Raw genomic sequence first — 16,362 nt, 5'->3', positions numbered from 1 at the left:
AATCTACTGTCTCCAAATACTGAAAAAGAGCAGCCCTGCGGACAGGACTCTTTAAAGACCTCACGTTTAGTGAGACGCATCTTATAGATGGCATGCAAATCCGTAATCATAAAGCAGCATCCGTAATCATATCGTCCTCTTCTGGATTTTGACCCACAACCTCCTCCAGGATTCCAGGTGACGGGGAGTCAAAAGAAATGATGTGACAAGGGTCTGAGGACGAGACTGGGTACCCCGTCTTTCTCAACCATATCTCTCCTTCTTCTAAGGCGACATCAGGCGACTCTGGATTGACCTCTGGGATAACCTCTGCCCGAATCTTCTTCCCGCTAGGCTCAAGCAGGTCACTGAAACAATCCTCTTCGGCCACTGCGACGTGACCTCTCTCCTCCACGACATCACCTGGAAAAAAACACACTGCGTTCTGCTGGCTCGACTCCCGAGGAATGTCTGGGGCCTTCGCAGCAGGGCCCCCCAGCGCCAACATACTGGGGGCACCCTGCTCCAACCCAACAGACTCATGAACATGGCCAGGGGTTTTGGCCTCCGCTGCAAGAGCGGCAGGACCCCTTGGCCTCGACTCCCGAACCTCCGACTCCACAGCCCGCTCACCAGAAGGGGCTAAAAGATGGATAGGCAAACCATGAGAGGAGGTACTGGGTTCTTGGGCTCTCCCAGCCCCCACAGAGGACCCAGCAGCCTCTGCATAAGTCTTTGCTCTATTGGGGCAGTTCCGGAACACATGTCCATTATCACCGCAGAGATTGCATCTCCTGCCCAAAGGACAGTCCTTCATTTGGTGCCCATAATTACTACAATTATTGCAGCGGTCCACCTTTCTGTCCTTGCAGGATGCCTGCGTATGTCCCATCTTTCCACAGTTCCTGCATGACATTGGCATTCCAGGATAGAACAAATACCCCCTGCTCTTACCAATAACAAAGGTTGATGGGGGGTGTAACATTCCTCCGAAACCATTGGGGTCTCTTTTCAGACGAACTAAGAACCTCCTTTTCCCACACCAGAAACCAACTCCGTTCATCACTTCTCCTTGGTATCGTAGCTCATCACAGTACCGCTTTAAGTAGGTGGCGATGTCATCTACGTCCACATAAGGGTTGGGGAAGTGAACCACCACAGGGATTTCATCATAGGCAAATAGGAGACAAAAGGTTAGGTCATCAAGCTCATCCATGTAAGAGTTCTCATTTACCTTTTGCACCAGTTGTTGACAGCATCCCTGGGTCTTAAAGGTGATGGTGTAGGTTCCTTTAAATTCATTGTCCTGGAAACAGAAGATGTCACTCCTCTCAAACTCCAAGACTCCAAGCAAGATCTTATGGCAGATGAAAGACAGGTTCTTCTCCCTCCGAGCACTTTCACTGACTTCAATCCTCACGGTATTCTTCATCCGGGATTCCCCCGATGCATAGGATAGCAAAGCCGGCATCCTTCACAAGGAAAACCACACCGACTGTAAGAAAAGGCATAAACCTTTAGGGGAACCCTTCTCGTTGCCCACGGACTAATCCTCTCTCCCAATAGCAGCAGGGGGGTGAAGTCCCTCCGAAGAGGAACGATCCCCCCAGGCCAAGAGAGAGGGTACCGAGGGCACCTAACCCGACCAGATCGCACAGGTAAACCTGATTGATCTAAGCCATGAAAGGCCGAGAAGCGTTGCCTGAAATGCTTTGCCTCTACGGCCCCACCAAGGCCTACAACCAGCACCCATTGGGGAGACAGCGCGAAAGATTGCCAAGGGGAAGACATTTGTCGAAACTCTGGATGGATGCCTTCTCAAATGACAGTTCTGGTGTGTGTGAGTGTGTGGGTGTGTGTGTTCAAGCTGGGCACAACGCATTTTTGAATCTGCATAACTCCGCCTATTTTAACACACCCTCCATCCCTTTCCTTCGAAATAGTGCAAATAGCCTCTTCAGAGAAAAAGAGGACTTAAACTCTATAGCGCCACCTGTTGGAAGTAGCAATCCTACAAGTCACAATCAACTCTTTAACGACGAGTCATGCAATATGACTTAGGCTTTAAACCAAATCAGTATCTCATTTCGCAGACATGGTGTTTGGGGCTGTTGGCCCTCGTCAGTGCGAAGCATGAGAACTGATTTGGCTAGGTGAGAGGCTCTGGACTGGGGTCTAAGGTGTAACGTCTCTCCTTATGGAGAGTGACATACCAGCTGGCTTGTCAAGGTAAGGAGGCTTATTCAAGAAACAGGCAGGCGATCCGTTGTCTTCCCAGCTCTCCTGAAGCTGGGTGTAGACAGACCATGTGGTCTGCTGCTGCTCCAGCTACAGATTGAAGACGGTGCCATTTTACACTGCCTGATATAGGCCAAGAGCCCATTGTGACACGTGAGAGTTCCAGAGCCTATGGATAAAGGCCCCATTGTGACTGCACGTGAAGGTTCCGCGCTCAGATTCTATCTCCTGCAGGCAGCGCACATGATTGGTCAAAAGTATTAGAATACTACTCACACAGGTGTAGATGGACAAGACAAGCATATTCAAGATCTGCACAGACCCCATTTTTCCATTTTTTTTTTCAAAAATACATATAATACACCACATTCAAACATCAGTGGTCCACAATGTTTTCCAAAAGAATTCATGCATGCGGGCGGTCACAAATGTGGTCTGTATCGCCGAACTACTCATTGGATACTTCAATGTAAACACTTAGTACTGACAGCAGGGGCCTCATTTGGTAGATGGCACAATCTTTTTGCAACACTGTAACAAAAGGCCTAATTCAGGCCTACATCTTAACACACCTGTAGCAACCAGCAAAGTGTTGCAAATGGTCAAGTGAAATCGAGCAAAAGGGTACATTTGGCATTTGAAATGTGCTTTTTCCACCCTGAAAAGAATTCACAGGAAGGGTTAAAAGACAATTTGCGCCGATTTCAATCCAATCTGTTTTTAGAAACTGGATCAGAGAAGGAGTGCACTGATCCCGGAGACACTGCAATAACGGGTCAATGCGTGGAGTGGACAGAGCAAGCTCCAGTTCCAGCTCCCTGTTCTAAAAATCTCTTTAATATGTGGTCCCCAAATAGGGGACGTATCAGATATTAAACTGATAAGAACAGATAGGTTTCATCATGATATTTATTAAGTCATATACAAAGAACATGACATAACATTATTTACAGCGAGTATAAAAACCATTCCAGAAAGAATAAATCATTCAGTACAAAATAGTGTTCCACATATAAAAATTCCATCTCTTATTTGCCTCCTGTCTACCCACATCTTTGATATCTTTTAAATAATAAATATACATTTCACTAAAAATTATTCTGATACAGTCATTTATGGAAATAAAATCACGTTTAAACAATAAAATGTTTCTGACCTTCCATAAAGCACTCTTTGCACAATTTATTATGCACCAACATATCTTGTTTTGATGCAAGGTGGGGCAATTAAAAAGTCCATATAAAACATACTCGTGATTAAAATCTCTCAACCCACAAACCCATTTTAAAAGCACCCCTAATTTTTTCCACAGTTCTTGAGCATAGCAGCAGTCCCAGAACAGGTGTAGCACAGTCTCACTGCTCGCACATGAGTCCCTTGGACATTTTGCTCGTGCCACCAGGCCCCTTCGGTGCTGGAAGTCTCTAGTAGGGAGGCACTGGTGTACGGACATCCAGGCAAGATCTTTATGCACATTTGCAAGAAATTTCCCATACACGTTTCTCCACACGCGCTTAGATCTGTTCCATGAAAAGTTGATTACCTCCGACACTCCTTCTTCTCTCCTTAGATGAGTCATTAATCTCCTGCGATCTTTTAAAAGGTCCGAGTCCAAGTTCGTTAAATCATATTTCCTGCATACTTTCTCTAAAATACTAAGGTGCTTAGGTGGGCGTAATAAAACAGGCGAGGATAGAGATGGCCGAAGCCATCTCTTAAAAACATAACCACAAGTATACTTTAAAAACTGACTAAAAACACTATTTGAATTAAAAAGCTTAAAACAGAAACAGAAGAAATTTATGTATAAAAACCTGGTCAAATCTGGGACATCTTTGCCACCATTTTGATGTCTCTTATACATTTCTGTGCGCTTTAATTTCTCCATCTTGGAGCCCCAAATAAACATAAAAATACAACGGGTCAGTTTTCTAAGCATTAAATCAGAGGGAGGGTACACCATCGCAACATATAACATCATTGGTAATAAAATGGACTTGATAATTAAAACTTTCCCTTCGATTGACAAACTCCGCAAGTTCCAGAAAGATAATTTCTTCACCATTTTTCCTTGTACCTCCTCCCAACTTTCCTTCCCATCATTTTCTTTATTAAAAGTGATACCTAAAATCTTTACATTATCCTGTTTCATTTTGACCGCTGGTAGGTCAACAACATCCCAAGTACCGATTGTCAAACACTCTGTTTTATTAAAATTTAACTTAAAACCCGAGGCCTGACTAAAAAAACTGGTACACCTCACCACCCTCCGGAGAGAAGCAGGGTCCGTGCAGATGGCGGTGACATCATCCATGTATCCAAAGACTTTAATTTGAGCCCCTCCTCCACCGGGAACAGGGACCCCTCGAATTACTTTATCTTTCCTGATCTGGCATAATAAAGGCTCCATTGCACAAATAAACAGGATTGGGGAGAGCGGGCACCCTTGCTTCACTCCGGATTCCAGCGGTATCTCACCTGTTAAAAAACCATTCACAGAGACTTGACTAAAAGAATTCTTGTATAAAACCATAATACGAGACACAATAAAATCTGGGATCGCCATCTTCTTTAAAACACTAAAAAGATACTTATGTGATACCCTGTCGAACGCCTTCTCAAAGTCCAGCGCCAACAGGGCTACATTTTGACCACGGTCTTTAGAATACCATATTGTGTCTCTAATAACATTTAAAACTTCAGTAATACTCCTTCCTGGCACACTACACACTTGTTCAGGTTGTATTAACTTGTCAATTACTGTTTTAAGCCGGCATGCAATAATTTTAGCAAACACCTTATAGTCCATATTAAGTAGGGTTATAGGCCTCCAATTTGAGAGGTCCTCACGGGTCCCTTTTTTCTTAAAAATCAAGGACACTATCCCCCTCCTCCATCCCTTCGGCAACTGTTCACACACAAACACTTCTTTAAAAATTTCTAAAAGATCATCTTTTAAAATACCCCAGAAAGTCAGATAAAATTCTACAGGAAGACCATCCGCACCTGGGGCTTTGCCCTTTGAAAAACTCTTAAAAACACTAAAAAGTTCTTCTAGGCTAAAATCCCGAGCTAAAAAGTCCTGATCTGACTGACTAAGTTTGACATCTAAAATATTAAGAGCATCACGTAAAAAAGAAAGATCTATGCTTTTCTCGCTAAAAAGAAGTTGGTAAAAATCAGTTGCCACTTTTTTCATCCCTTCTATAGTAGACTCTCCATCAAGGCAGGTAATTATCTCCTTTCTCTCCATTGCTTTTTTAAAAAAGAAGCGGGTACATTTTTCATCTTCTTCTAATTGCTGCACTCTTGAATTAAAAATTATTTCTCTCCCCTTTTGCTCTAATACTGTACATATCTGCGCCTTTAGGCTAGCAATATCAGCATCTACTTCAAATCCTATTTCTTTAAATTTATAAAGTGTTTGCAGTTCAGTATTTAAATTAGAATAAAAACATTTTTTCTGCCTTGCCTTTTTCCTACCTGCCGCAATAAAGAAAAGCCCAATTTTATTTTTAATATTTTCCCACCAAGACAGCATCTTTATGTAAGGAGGCCTATGCTGCCTCCACTTTTGGTAGGCTACACAAAAATCCGACCTTATTTGAGGATCCTCCAGCAGATGAGTCCCCAAACGCCACAGTCCCTTATTTATTCTCTGCTCTCCTTGGTACTCAACCTGTAATTTTAAAATTTTATGATCGGAAAATAAATTAGACATAAGATCAAACGTTACCGGCTTAAAATCCATAGATAAAAACATAAAATCGATCCTGGAGGCCACTCCCCGACCGGACCATGTAAAACCTGGGTCCGTCGGCGAAAGCAACCTCCAGGCATCGCACAACTTAAAATCAGCCTGGATGTTTTTGAGCATATAACAAGATTTATCCAGTTTACAGAGCGGGTCTCCTCCCTCTCGGCGCTCGTTCACATGGAGGCAGTTAAAGTCCCCACCTATCAGGAGAGGAGAAGACCCAACACAAAACACAGGCAATAACTCAAATAACTGGATACGCTCCTGCTTATAAGGAGATGCATACACATTAATTATACGGAAGTTGAAGCCATTTATGTGTGCATGAACTAATATTGCCCTGCCTGGCTCAATCTCCGTAACAGAAGAGATTACAATATTGTTACCACGACAGAGCAAACCTACTCCAGCAGCTTTGTGAATATTTGAGCCAGACCATACTGACGGGCCCAACTTCCAGTCCTTTTTTAACTCTTCATATTGTAGTGCATGCTGTAGGCCACACTCCTGCAATAGACATACATCAAAATCTACTGTCTCCAAATACTGAAAAAGAGCAGCCCTGCGGACAGGACTCTTTAAAGACCTCACGTTTAGTGAGACGCATCTTATAGATGGCATGCAAATCACGTTGGGAAAGCAGCATCCGTAATCATATCGTCCTCTTCTGGATTTTGACCCACAACCTCCTCCAGGATTCCAGGTGACGGGGAGTCAAAAGAAATGATGTGACAAGGGTCTGAGGACGAGACTGGGTACCCCGTCTTTCTCAACCATATCTCTCCTTCTTCTAAGGCGACATCAGGCGACTCTGGATTGACCTCTGGGATAACCTCTGCCCGAATCTTCTTCCCGCTAGGCTCAAGCAGGTCACTGAAACAATCCTCTTCGGCCACTGCGACGTGACCTCTCTCCTCCACGACATCACCTGGAAAAAAACACACTGCGTTCTGCTGGCTCGACTCCCGAGGAATGTCTGGGGCCTTCGCAGCCGGGCCCCCCAGCGCCAACATACTGGGGGCACCCTGCTCCAACCCAACAGACTCATGAACATGGCCAGGGGTTTTGGCCTCCGCTGCAAGAGCGGCAGGACCCCTTGGCCTCGACTCCCGAACCTCCGACTCCACAGCCCGCTCACCAGAAGGGGCTAAAAGATGGATAGGCAAACCATGAGAGGAGGTACTGGGTTCTTGGGCTCTCCCAGCCCCCACAGAGGACCCAGCAGCCTCTGCATAAGTCTTTGCTCTATTGGGGCAGTTCCGGAACACATGTCCATTATCACCGCAGAGATTGCATCTCCTGCCCAAAGGACAGTCCTTCATTTGGTGCCCATAATTACTACAATTATTGCAGCGGTCCACCTTTCTGTCCTTGCAGGATGCCTGCGTATGTCCCATCTTTCCACAGTTCCTGCATGACATTGGCATTCCAGGATAGAACAAATACCCCCTGCTCTTACCAATAACAAAGGTTGATGGGGGGTGTAACATTCCTCCGAAACCATTGGGGTCTCTTTTCAGACGAACTAAGAACCTCCTTTTCCCACACCAGAAACCAACTCCGTTCATCACTTCTCCTTGGTATCGTAGCTCATCACAGTACCGCTTTAAGTAGGTGGCGATGTCATCTACGTCCACATAAGGGTTGGGGAAGTGAACCACCACAGGGATTTCATCATAGGCAAATAGGAGACAAAAGGTTAGGTCATCAAGCTCATCCATGTAAGAGTTCTCATTTACCTTTTGCACCAGTTGTTGACAGCATCCCTGGGTCTTAAAGGTGATGGTGTAGGTTCCTTTAAATTCATTGTCCTGGAAACAGAAGATGTCACTCCTCTCAAACTCCAAGACTCCAAGCAAGATCTTATGGCAGATGAAAGACAGGTTCTTCTCCCTCCGAGCACTTTCACTGACTTCAATCCTCACGGTATTCTTCATCCGGGATTCCCCCGATGCATAGGATAGCAAAGCCGGCATCCTTCACAAGGAAAACCACACCGACTGTAAGAAAAGGCATAAACCTTTAGGGGAACCCTTCTCGTTGCCCACGGACTAATCCTCTCTCCCAATAGCAGCAGGGGGGTGAAGTCCCTCCGAAGAGGAACGATCCCCCCAGGCCAAGAGAGAGGGTACCGAGGACACCTAACCCGACCAGATCGCACAGGTAAACCTGATTGATCTAAGCCATGAAAGGCCGAGAAGCGTTGCCTGAAATGCTTTGCCTCTACGGCCCCACCAAGGCCTACAACCAGCACCCATTGGGGAGACAGCGCGAAAGATTGCCAAGGGGAAGACATTTGTCGAAACTCTGGATGGATGCCTTCTCAAATGACAGTTCTGGTGTGTGTGAGTGTGTGGGTGTGTGTGTTCAAGCTGGGCACAACGCATTTTTGAATCTGCATAACTCCGCCTATTTTAACACACCCTCCATCCCTTTCCTTCGAAATAGTGCAAATAGCCTCTTCAGAGAAAAAGAGGACTTAAACTCTATAGCGCCACCTGTTGGAAGTAGCAATCCTACAAGTCACAATCAACTCTTTAACGACGAGTCATGCAATATGACTTAGGCTTTAAACCAAATCAGTATCTCATTTCGCAGACATGGTGTTTGGGGCTGTTGGCCCTCGTCAGTGCGAAGCATGAGAACTGATTTGGCTAGGTGAGAGGCTCTGGACTGGGGTCTAAGGTGTAACGTCTCTCCTTATGGAGAGTGACATACCAGCTGGCTTGTCAAGGTAAGGAGGCTTATTCAAGAAACAGGCAGGCGATCCGTTGTCTTCCCAGCTCTCCTGAAGCTGGGTGTAGACAGACCATGTGGTCTGCTGCTGCTCCAGCTACAGATTGAAGACGGTGCCATTTTACACTGCCTGATATAGGCCAAGAGCCCATTGTGACACGTGAGAGTTCCAGAGCCTATGGATAAAGGCCCCATTGTGACTGCACGTGAAGGTTCCGCGCTCAGATTCTATCTCCTGCAGGCAGCGCACATGATTGGTCAAAAGTATTAGAATACTACTCACACAGGTGTAGATGGACAAGACAAGCATATTCAAGATCTGCACAGACCCCATTTTTCCATTTTTTTTTTCAAAAATACATATAATACACCACATTCAAACATCAGTGGTCCACAATGTTTTCCAAAAGAATTCATGCATGCGGGCGGTCACAAATGTGGTCTGTATCGCCGAACTACTCATTGGATACTTCAATGTAAACACTTAGTACTGACAGCAGGGGCCTCATTTGGTAGATGGCACAATCTTTTTGCAACACTGTAACAAAAGGCCTAATTCAGGCCTACATCTTAACACACCTGTAGCAACCAGCAAAGTGTTGCAAATGGTCAAGTGAAATCGAGCAAAAGGGTACATTTGGCATTTGAAATGTGCTTTTTCCACCCTGAAAAGAATTCACAGGAAGGGTTAAAAGACAATTTGCGCCGATTTCAATCCAATCTGTTTTTAGAAACTGGATCAGAGAAGGAGTGCACTGATCCCGGAGACACTGCAATAACGGGTCAATGCGTGGAGTGGACAGAGCAAGCTCCAGTTCCAGCTCCCTGTTCTAAAAATCTCTTTAATATGTGGTCCCCAAATAGGGGACGTATCAGATATTAAACTGATAAGAACAGATACTACCACTTGATCTAAGCCATGAAAGGCCGAGAAGCGTTGCCTGAAATGCTTTGCCTCTACGGCCCCACCAAGGCCTACAACCAGCACCCATTGGGGAGACAGCGCGAAAGATTGCCAAGGGGAAGACATTTGTCGAAACTCTGGATGGATGCCTTCTCAAATGACAGTTCTGGTGTGTGTGAGTGTGTGGGTGTGTGTGTTCAAGCTGGGCACAACGCATTTTTGAATCTGCATAACTCCGCCTATTTTAACACACCCTCCATCCCTTTCCTTCGAAATAGTGCAAATAGCCTCTTCAGAGAAAAAGAGGACTTAAACTCTATAGCGCCACCTGTTGGAAGTAGCAATCCTACAAGTCACAATCAACTCTTTAACGACGAGTCATGCAATATGACTTAGGCTTTAAACCAAATCAGTATCTCATTTCGCAGACATGGTGTTTGGGGCTGTTGGCCCTCGTCAGTGCGAAGCATGAGAACTGATTTGGCTAGGTGAGAGGCTCTGGACTGGGGTCTAAGGTGTAACGTCTCTCCTTATGGAGAGTGACATACCAGCTGGCTTGTCAAGGTAAGGAGGCTTATTCAAGAAACAGGCAGGCGATCCGTTGTCTTCCCAGCTCTCCTGAAGCTGGGTGTAGACAGACCATGTGGTCTGCTGCTGCTCCAGCTACAGATTGAAGACGGTGCCATTTTACACTGCCTGATATAGGCCAAGAGCCCATTGTGACACGTGAGAGTTCCAGAGCCTATGGATAAAGGCCCCATTGTGACTGCACGTGAAGGTTCCGCGCTCAGATTCTATCTCCTGCAGGCAGCGCACATGATTGGTCAAAAGTATTAGAATACTACTCACACAGGTGTAGATGGACAAGACAAGCATATTCAAGATCTGCACAGACCCCATTTTTCCATTTTTTTTTTCAAAAATACATATAATACACCACATTCAAACATCAGTGGTCCACAATGTTTTCCAAAAGAATTCATGCATGCGGGCGGTCACAAATGTGGTCTGTATCGCCGAACTACTCATTGGATACTTCAATGTAAACACTTAGTACTGACAGCAGGGGCCTCATTTGGTAGATGGCACAATCTTTTTGCAACACTGTAACAAAAGGCCTAATTCAGGCCTACATCTTAACACACCTGTAGCAACCAGCAAAGTGTTGCAAATGGTCAAGTGAAATCGAGCAAAAGGGTACATTTGGCATTTGAAATGTGCTTTTTCCACCCTGAAAAGAATTCACAGGAAGGGTTAAAAGACAATTTGCGCCGATTTCAATCCAATCTGTTTTTAGAAACTGGATCAGAGAAGGAGTGCACTGATCCCGGAGACACTGCAATAACGGGTCAATGCGTGGAGTGGACAGAGCAAGCTCCAGTTCCAGCTCCCTGTTCTAAAAATCTCTTTAATATGTGGTCCCCAAATAGGGGACGTATCAGATATTAAACTGATAAGAACAGATACTACCACTTGATCTAAGCCATGAAAGGCCGAGAAGCGTTGCCTGAAATGCTTTGCCTCTACGGCCCCACCAAGGCCTACAACCAGCACCCATTGGGGAGACAGCGCGAAAGATTGCCAAGGGGAAGACATTTGTCGAAACTCTGGATGGATGCCTTCTCAAATGACAGTTCTGGTGTGTGTGAGTGTGTGGGTGTGTGTGTTCAAGCTGGGCACAACGCATTTTTGAATCTGCATAACTCCGCCTATTTTAACACACCCTCCATCCCTTTCCTTCGAAATAGTGCAAATAGCCTCTTCAGAGAAAAAGAGGACTTAAACTCTATAGCGCCACCTGTTGGAAGTAGCAATCCTACAAGTCACAATCAACTCTTTAACGACGAGTCATGCAATATGACTTAGGCTTTAAACCAAATCAGTATCTCATTTCGCAGACATGGTGTTTGGGGCTGTTGGCCCTCGTCAGTGCGAAGCATGAGAACTGATTTGGCTAGGTGAGAGGCTCTGGACTGGGGTCTAAGGTGTAACGTCTCTCCTTATGGAGAGTGACATACCAGCTGGCTTGTCAAGGTAAGGAGGCTTATTCAAGAAACAGGCAGGCGATCCGTTGTCTTCCCAGCTCTCCTGAAGCTGGGTGTAGACAGACCATGTGGTCTGCTGCTGCTCCAGCTACAGATTGAAGACGGTGCCATTTTACACTGCCTGATATAGGCCAAGAGCCCATTGTGACACGTGAGAGTTCCAGAGCCTATGGATAAAGGCCCCATTGTGACTGCACGTGAAGGTTCCGCGCTCAGATTCTATCTCCTGCAGGCAGCGCACATGATTGGTCAAAAGTATTAGAATACTACTCACACAGGTGTAGATGGACAAGACAAGCATATTCAAGATCTGCACAGACCCCATTTTTCCATTTTTTTTTTCAAAAATACATATAATACACCACATTCAAACATCAGTGGTCCACAATGTTTTCCAAAAGAATTCATGCATGCGGGCGGTCACAAATGTGGTCTGTATCGCCGAACTACTCATTGGATACTTCAATGTAAACACTTAGTACTGACAGCAGGGGCCTCATTTGGTAGATGGCACAATCTTTTTGCAACACTGTAACAAAAGGCCTAATTCAGGCCTACATCTTAACACACCTGTAGCAACCAGCAAAGTGTTGCAAATGGTCAAGTGAAATCGAGCAAAAGGGTACATTTGGCATTTGAAATGTGCTTTTTCCACCCTGAAAAGAATTCACAGGAAGGGTTAAAAGACAATTTGCGCCGATTTCAATCCAATCTGTTTTTAGAAACTGGATCAGAGAAGGAGTGCACTGATCCCGGAGACACTGCAATAACGGGTCAATGCGTGGAGTGGACAGAGCAAGCTCCAGTTCCAGCTCCCTGTTCTAAAAATCTCTTTAATATGTGGTCCCCAAATAGGGGACGTATCAGATATTAAACTGATAAGAACAGATACTACCACTTGATCTAAGCCATGAAAGGCCGAGAAGCGTTGCCTGAAATGCTTTGCCTCTACGGCCCCACCAAGGCCTACAACCAGCACCCATTGGGGAGACAGCGCGAAAGATTGCCAAGGGGAAGACATTTGTCGAAACTCTGGATGGATGCCTTCTCAAATGACAGTTCTGGTGTGTGTGAGTGTGTGGGTGTGTGTGTTCAAGCTGGGCACAACGCATTTTTGAATCTGCATAACTCCGCCTATTTTAACACACCCTCCATCCCTTTCCTTCGAAATAGTGCAAATAGCCTCTTCAGAGAAAAAGAGGACTTAAACTCTATAGCGCCACCTGTTGGAAGTAGCAATCCTACAAGTCACAATCAACTCTTTAACGACGAGTCATGCAATATGACTTAGGCTTTAAACCAAATCAGTATCTCATTTCGCAGACATGGTGTTTGGGGCTGTTGGCCCTCGTCAGTGCGAAGCATGAGAACTGATTTGGCTAGGTGAGAGGCTCTGGACTGGGGTCTAAGGTGTAACGTCTCTCCTTATGGAGAGTGACATACCAGCTGGCTTGTCAAGGTAAGGAGGCTTATTCAAGAAACAGGCAGGCGATCCGTTGTCTTCCCAGCTCTCCTGAAGCTGGGTGTAGACAGACCATGTGGTCTGCTGCTGCTCCAGCTACAGATTGAAGACGGTGCCATTTTACACTGCCTGATATAGGCCAAGAGCCCATTGTGACACGTGAGAGTTCCAGAGCCTATGGATAAAGGCCCCATTGTGACTGCACGTGAAGGTTCCGCGCTCAGATTCTATCTCCTGCAGGCAGCGCACATGATTGGTCAAAAGTATTAGAATACTACTCACACAGGTGTAGATGGACAAGACAAGCATATTCAAGATCTGCACAGACCCCATTTTTCCATTTTTTTTTTCAAAAATACATATAATACACCACATTCAAACATCAGTGGTCCACAATGTTTTCCAAAAGAATTCATGCATGCGGGCGGTCACAAATGTGGTCTGTATCGCCGAACTACTCATTGGATACTTCAATGTAAACACTTAGTACTGACAGCAGGGGCCTCATTTGGTAGATGGCACAATCTTTTTGCAACACTGTAACAAAAGGCCTAATTCAGGCCTACATCTTAACACACCTGTAGCAACCAGCAAAGTGTTGCAAATGGTCAAGTGAAATCGAGCAAAAGGGTACATTTGGCATTTGAAATGTGCTTTTTCCACCCTGAAAAGAATTCACAGGAAGGGTTAAAAGACAATTTGCGCCGATTTCAATCCAATCTGTTTTTAGAAACTGGATCAGAGAAGGAGTGCACTGATCCCGGAGACACTGCAATAACGGGTCAATGCGTGGAGTGGACAGAGCAAGCTCCAGTTCCAGCTCCCTGTTCTAAAAATCTCTTTAATATGTGGTCCCCAAATAGGGGACGTATCAGATATTAAACTGATAAGAACGGATACTACCACTTGATCTAAGCCATGAAAGGCCGAGAAGCGTTGCCTGAAATGCTTTGCCTCTACGGCCCCACCAAGGCCTACAACCAGCACCCATTGGGGAGACAGCGCGAAAGATTGCCAAGGGGAAGACATTTGTCGAAACTCTGGATGGATGCCTTCTCAAATGACAGTTCTGGTGTGTGTGAGTGTGTGGGTGTGTGTGTTCAAGCTGGGCACAACGCATTTTTGAATCTGCATAACTCCGCCTATTTTAACACACCCTCCATCCCTTTCCTTCGAAATAGTGCAAATAGCCTCTTCAGAGAAAAAGAGGACTTAAACTCTATAGCGCCACCTGTTGGAAGTAGCAATCCTACAAGTCACAATCAACTCTTTAACGACGAGTCATGCAATATGACTTAGGCTTTAAACCAAATCAGTATCTCATTTCGCAGACATGGTGTTTGGGGCTGTTGGCCCTCGTCAGTGCGAAGCATGAGAACTGATTTGGCTAGGTGAGAGGCTCTGGACTGGGGTCTAAGGTGTAACGTCTCTCCTTATGGAGAGTGACATACCAGCTGGCTTGTCAAGGTAAGGAGGCTTATTCAAGAAACAGGCAGGCGATCCGTTGTCTTCCCAGCTCTCCTGAAGCTGGGTGTAGACAGACCATGTGGTCTGCTGCTGCTCCAGCTACAGATTGAAGACGGTGCCATTTTACACTGCCTGATATAGGCCAAGAGCCCATTGTGACACGTGAGAGTTCCAGAGCCTATGGATAAAGGCCCCATTGTGACTGCACGTGAAGGTTCCGCGCTCAGATTCTATCTCCTGCAGGCAGCGCACATGATTGGTCAAAAGTATTAGAATACTACTCACACAGGTGTAGATGGACAAGACAAGCATATTCAAGATCTGCACAGACCCCATTTTTCCATTTTTTTTTTCAAAAATACATATAATACACCACATTCAAACATCAGTGGTCCACAATGTTTTCCAAAAGAATTCATGCATGCGGGCGGTCACAAATGTGGTCTGTATCGCCGAACTACTCATTGGATACTTCAATGTAAACACTTAGTACTGACAGCAGGGGCCTCATTTGGTAGATGGCACAATCTTTTTGCAACACTGTAACAAAAGGCCTAATTCAGGCCTACATCTTAACACACCTGTAGCAACCAGCAAAGTGTTGCAAATGGTCAAGTGAAATCGAGCAAAAGGGTACATTTGGCATTTGAAATGTGCTTTTTCCACCCTGAAAAGAATTCACAGGAAGGGTTAAAAGACAATTTGCGCCGATTTCAATCCAATCTGTTTTTAGAAACTGGATCAGAGAAGGAGTGCACTGATCCCGGAGACACTGCAATAACGGGTCAATGCGTGGAGTGGACAGAGCAAGCTCCAGTTCCAGCTCCCTGTTCTAAAAATCTCTTTAATATGTGGTCCCCAAATAGGGGACGTATCAGATATTAAACTGATAAGAACAGATAAGGTTTCATCATGATATTTATTAAGTCATATACAAAGAACATGACATAACATTATTTACAGCGAGTATAAAAACCATTCCAGAAAGAATAAATCATTCAGTACAAAATAGTGTTCCACATATAAAAATTCCATCTCTTATTTGCCTCCTGTCTACCCACATCTTTGATATCTTTTAAATAATAAATATACATTTCACTAAAAATTATTCTGATACAGTCATTTATGGAAATAAAATCACGTTTAAACAATAAAATGTTTCTGACCTTCCATAAAGCACTCTTTGCACAATTTATTATGCACCAACATATCTTGTTTTGATGCAAGGTGGGGCAATTAAAAAGTCCATATAAAACATACTCGTGATTAAAATCTCTCAACCCACAAACCCATTTTAAAAGCACCCCTAATTTTTTCCACAGTTCTTGAGCATAGCAGCAGTCCCAGAACAGGTGTAGCACAGTCTCACTGCTCGCACATGAGTCCCTTGGACATTTTGCTCGTGCCACCAGGCCCCTTCGGTGCTGGAAGTCTCTAGTAGGGAGGCACTGGTGTACGGACATCCAGGCAAGATCTTTATGCACATTTGCAAGAAATTTCCCATACACGTTTCTCCACACGCGCTTAGATCTGTTCCATGAAAAGTTGATTACCTCCGACACTCCTTCTTCTCTCCTTAGATGAGTCATTAATCTCCTGCGATCTTTTAAAAGGTCCGAGTCCAAGTTCGTTAAATCATATTTCCTGCATACTTTCTCTAAAATACTAAGGTGCTTAGGTGGGCGTAATAAAACAGGCGAGGATAGAGATGGCCGAAGCCATCTCTTAAAAACATAACCACAAGTATACTTTAAAAACTGACTAAAAACACTAT

The 16,362-nt window shown here is 44.9% G+C and overlaps 6 non-coding genes across 6 annotated transcripts; all 6 read right to left on the bottom strand.

Moving 5' to 3' along the window:
- Nucleotides 1-2,955: 2,955 nt before the first annotated feature.
- On the bottom strand, nt 2,956-3,149 carry LOC138668026 (U2 spliceosomal RNA). Its single transcript, XR_011319047.1, has one exon. It is a non-coding gene; the product is annotated as a U2 spliceosomal RNA (small nuclear RNA).
- Nucleotides 3,150-9,455: 6,306 nt separating this feature from the next.
- On the bottom strand, nt 9,456-9,649 carry LOC138667937 (U2 spliceosomal RNA). The gene has a single exon (XR_011318976.1). It is a non-coding gene; the product is annotated as a U2 spliceosomal RNA (small nuclear RNA).
- Nucleotides 9,650-10,925: 1,276 nt separating this feature from the next.
- LOC138667936 (U2 spliceosomal RNA) lies at nt 10,926-11,119 on the bottom strand. Its single transcript, XR_011318975.1, has one exon. It is a non-coding gene; the product is annotated as a U2 spliceosomal RNA (small nuclear RNA).
- A 1,276-nt stretch (nt 11,120-12,395) lies between these two features.
- On the bottom strand, nt 12,396-12,589 carry LOC138667935 (U2 spliceosomal RNA). The gene has a single exon (XR_011318974.1). It is a non-coding gene; the product is annotated as a U2 spliceosomal RNA (small nuclear RNA).
- Nucleotides 12,590-13,865: 1,276 nt separating this feature from the next.
- LOC138668006 (U2 spliceosomal RNA) lies at nt 13,866-14,059 on the bottom strand. The gene has a single exon (XR_011319041.1). It is a non-coding gene; the product is annotated as a U2 spliceosomal RNA (small nuclear RNA).
- A 1,276-nt stretch (nt 14,060-15,335) lies between these two features.
- On the bottom strand, nt 15,336-15,530 carry LOC138668049 (U2 spliceosomal RNA). Its single transcript, XR_011319052.1, has one exon. It is a non-coding gene; the product is annotated as a U2 spliceosomal RNA (small nuclear RNA).
- Between the last annotated feature and the right edge of the window lie 832 nt (nt 15,531-16,362).

The sequence above is a fragment of the Ranitomeya imitator genome, chromosome 2 (assembly GCF_032444005.1).
Source record: "Ranitomeya imitator isolate aRanImi1 chromosome 2, aRanImi1.pri, whole genome shotgun sequence".
NCBI lineage: Eukaryota > Metazoa > Chordata > Amphibia > Anura > Dendrobatidae > Ranitomeya > Ranitomeya imitator.
This window is presented reverse-complemented; position numbering and strand designations above follow the sequence as displayed.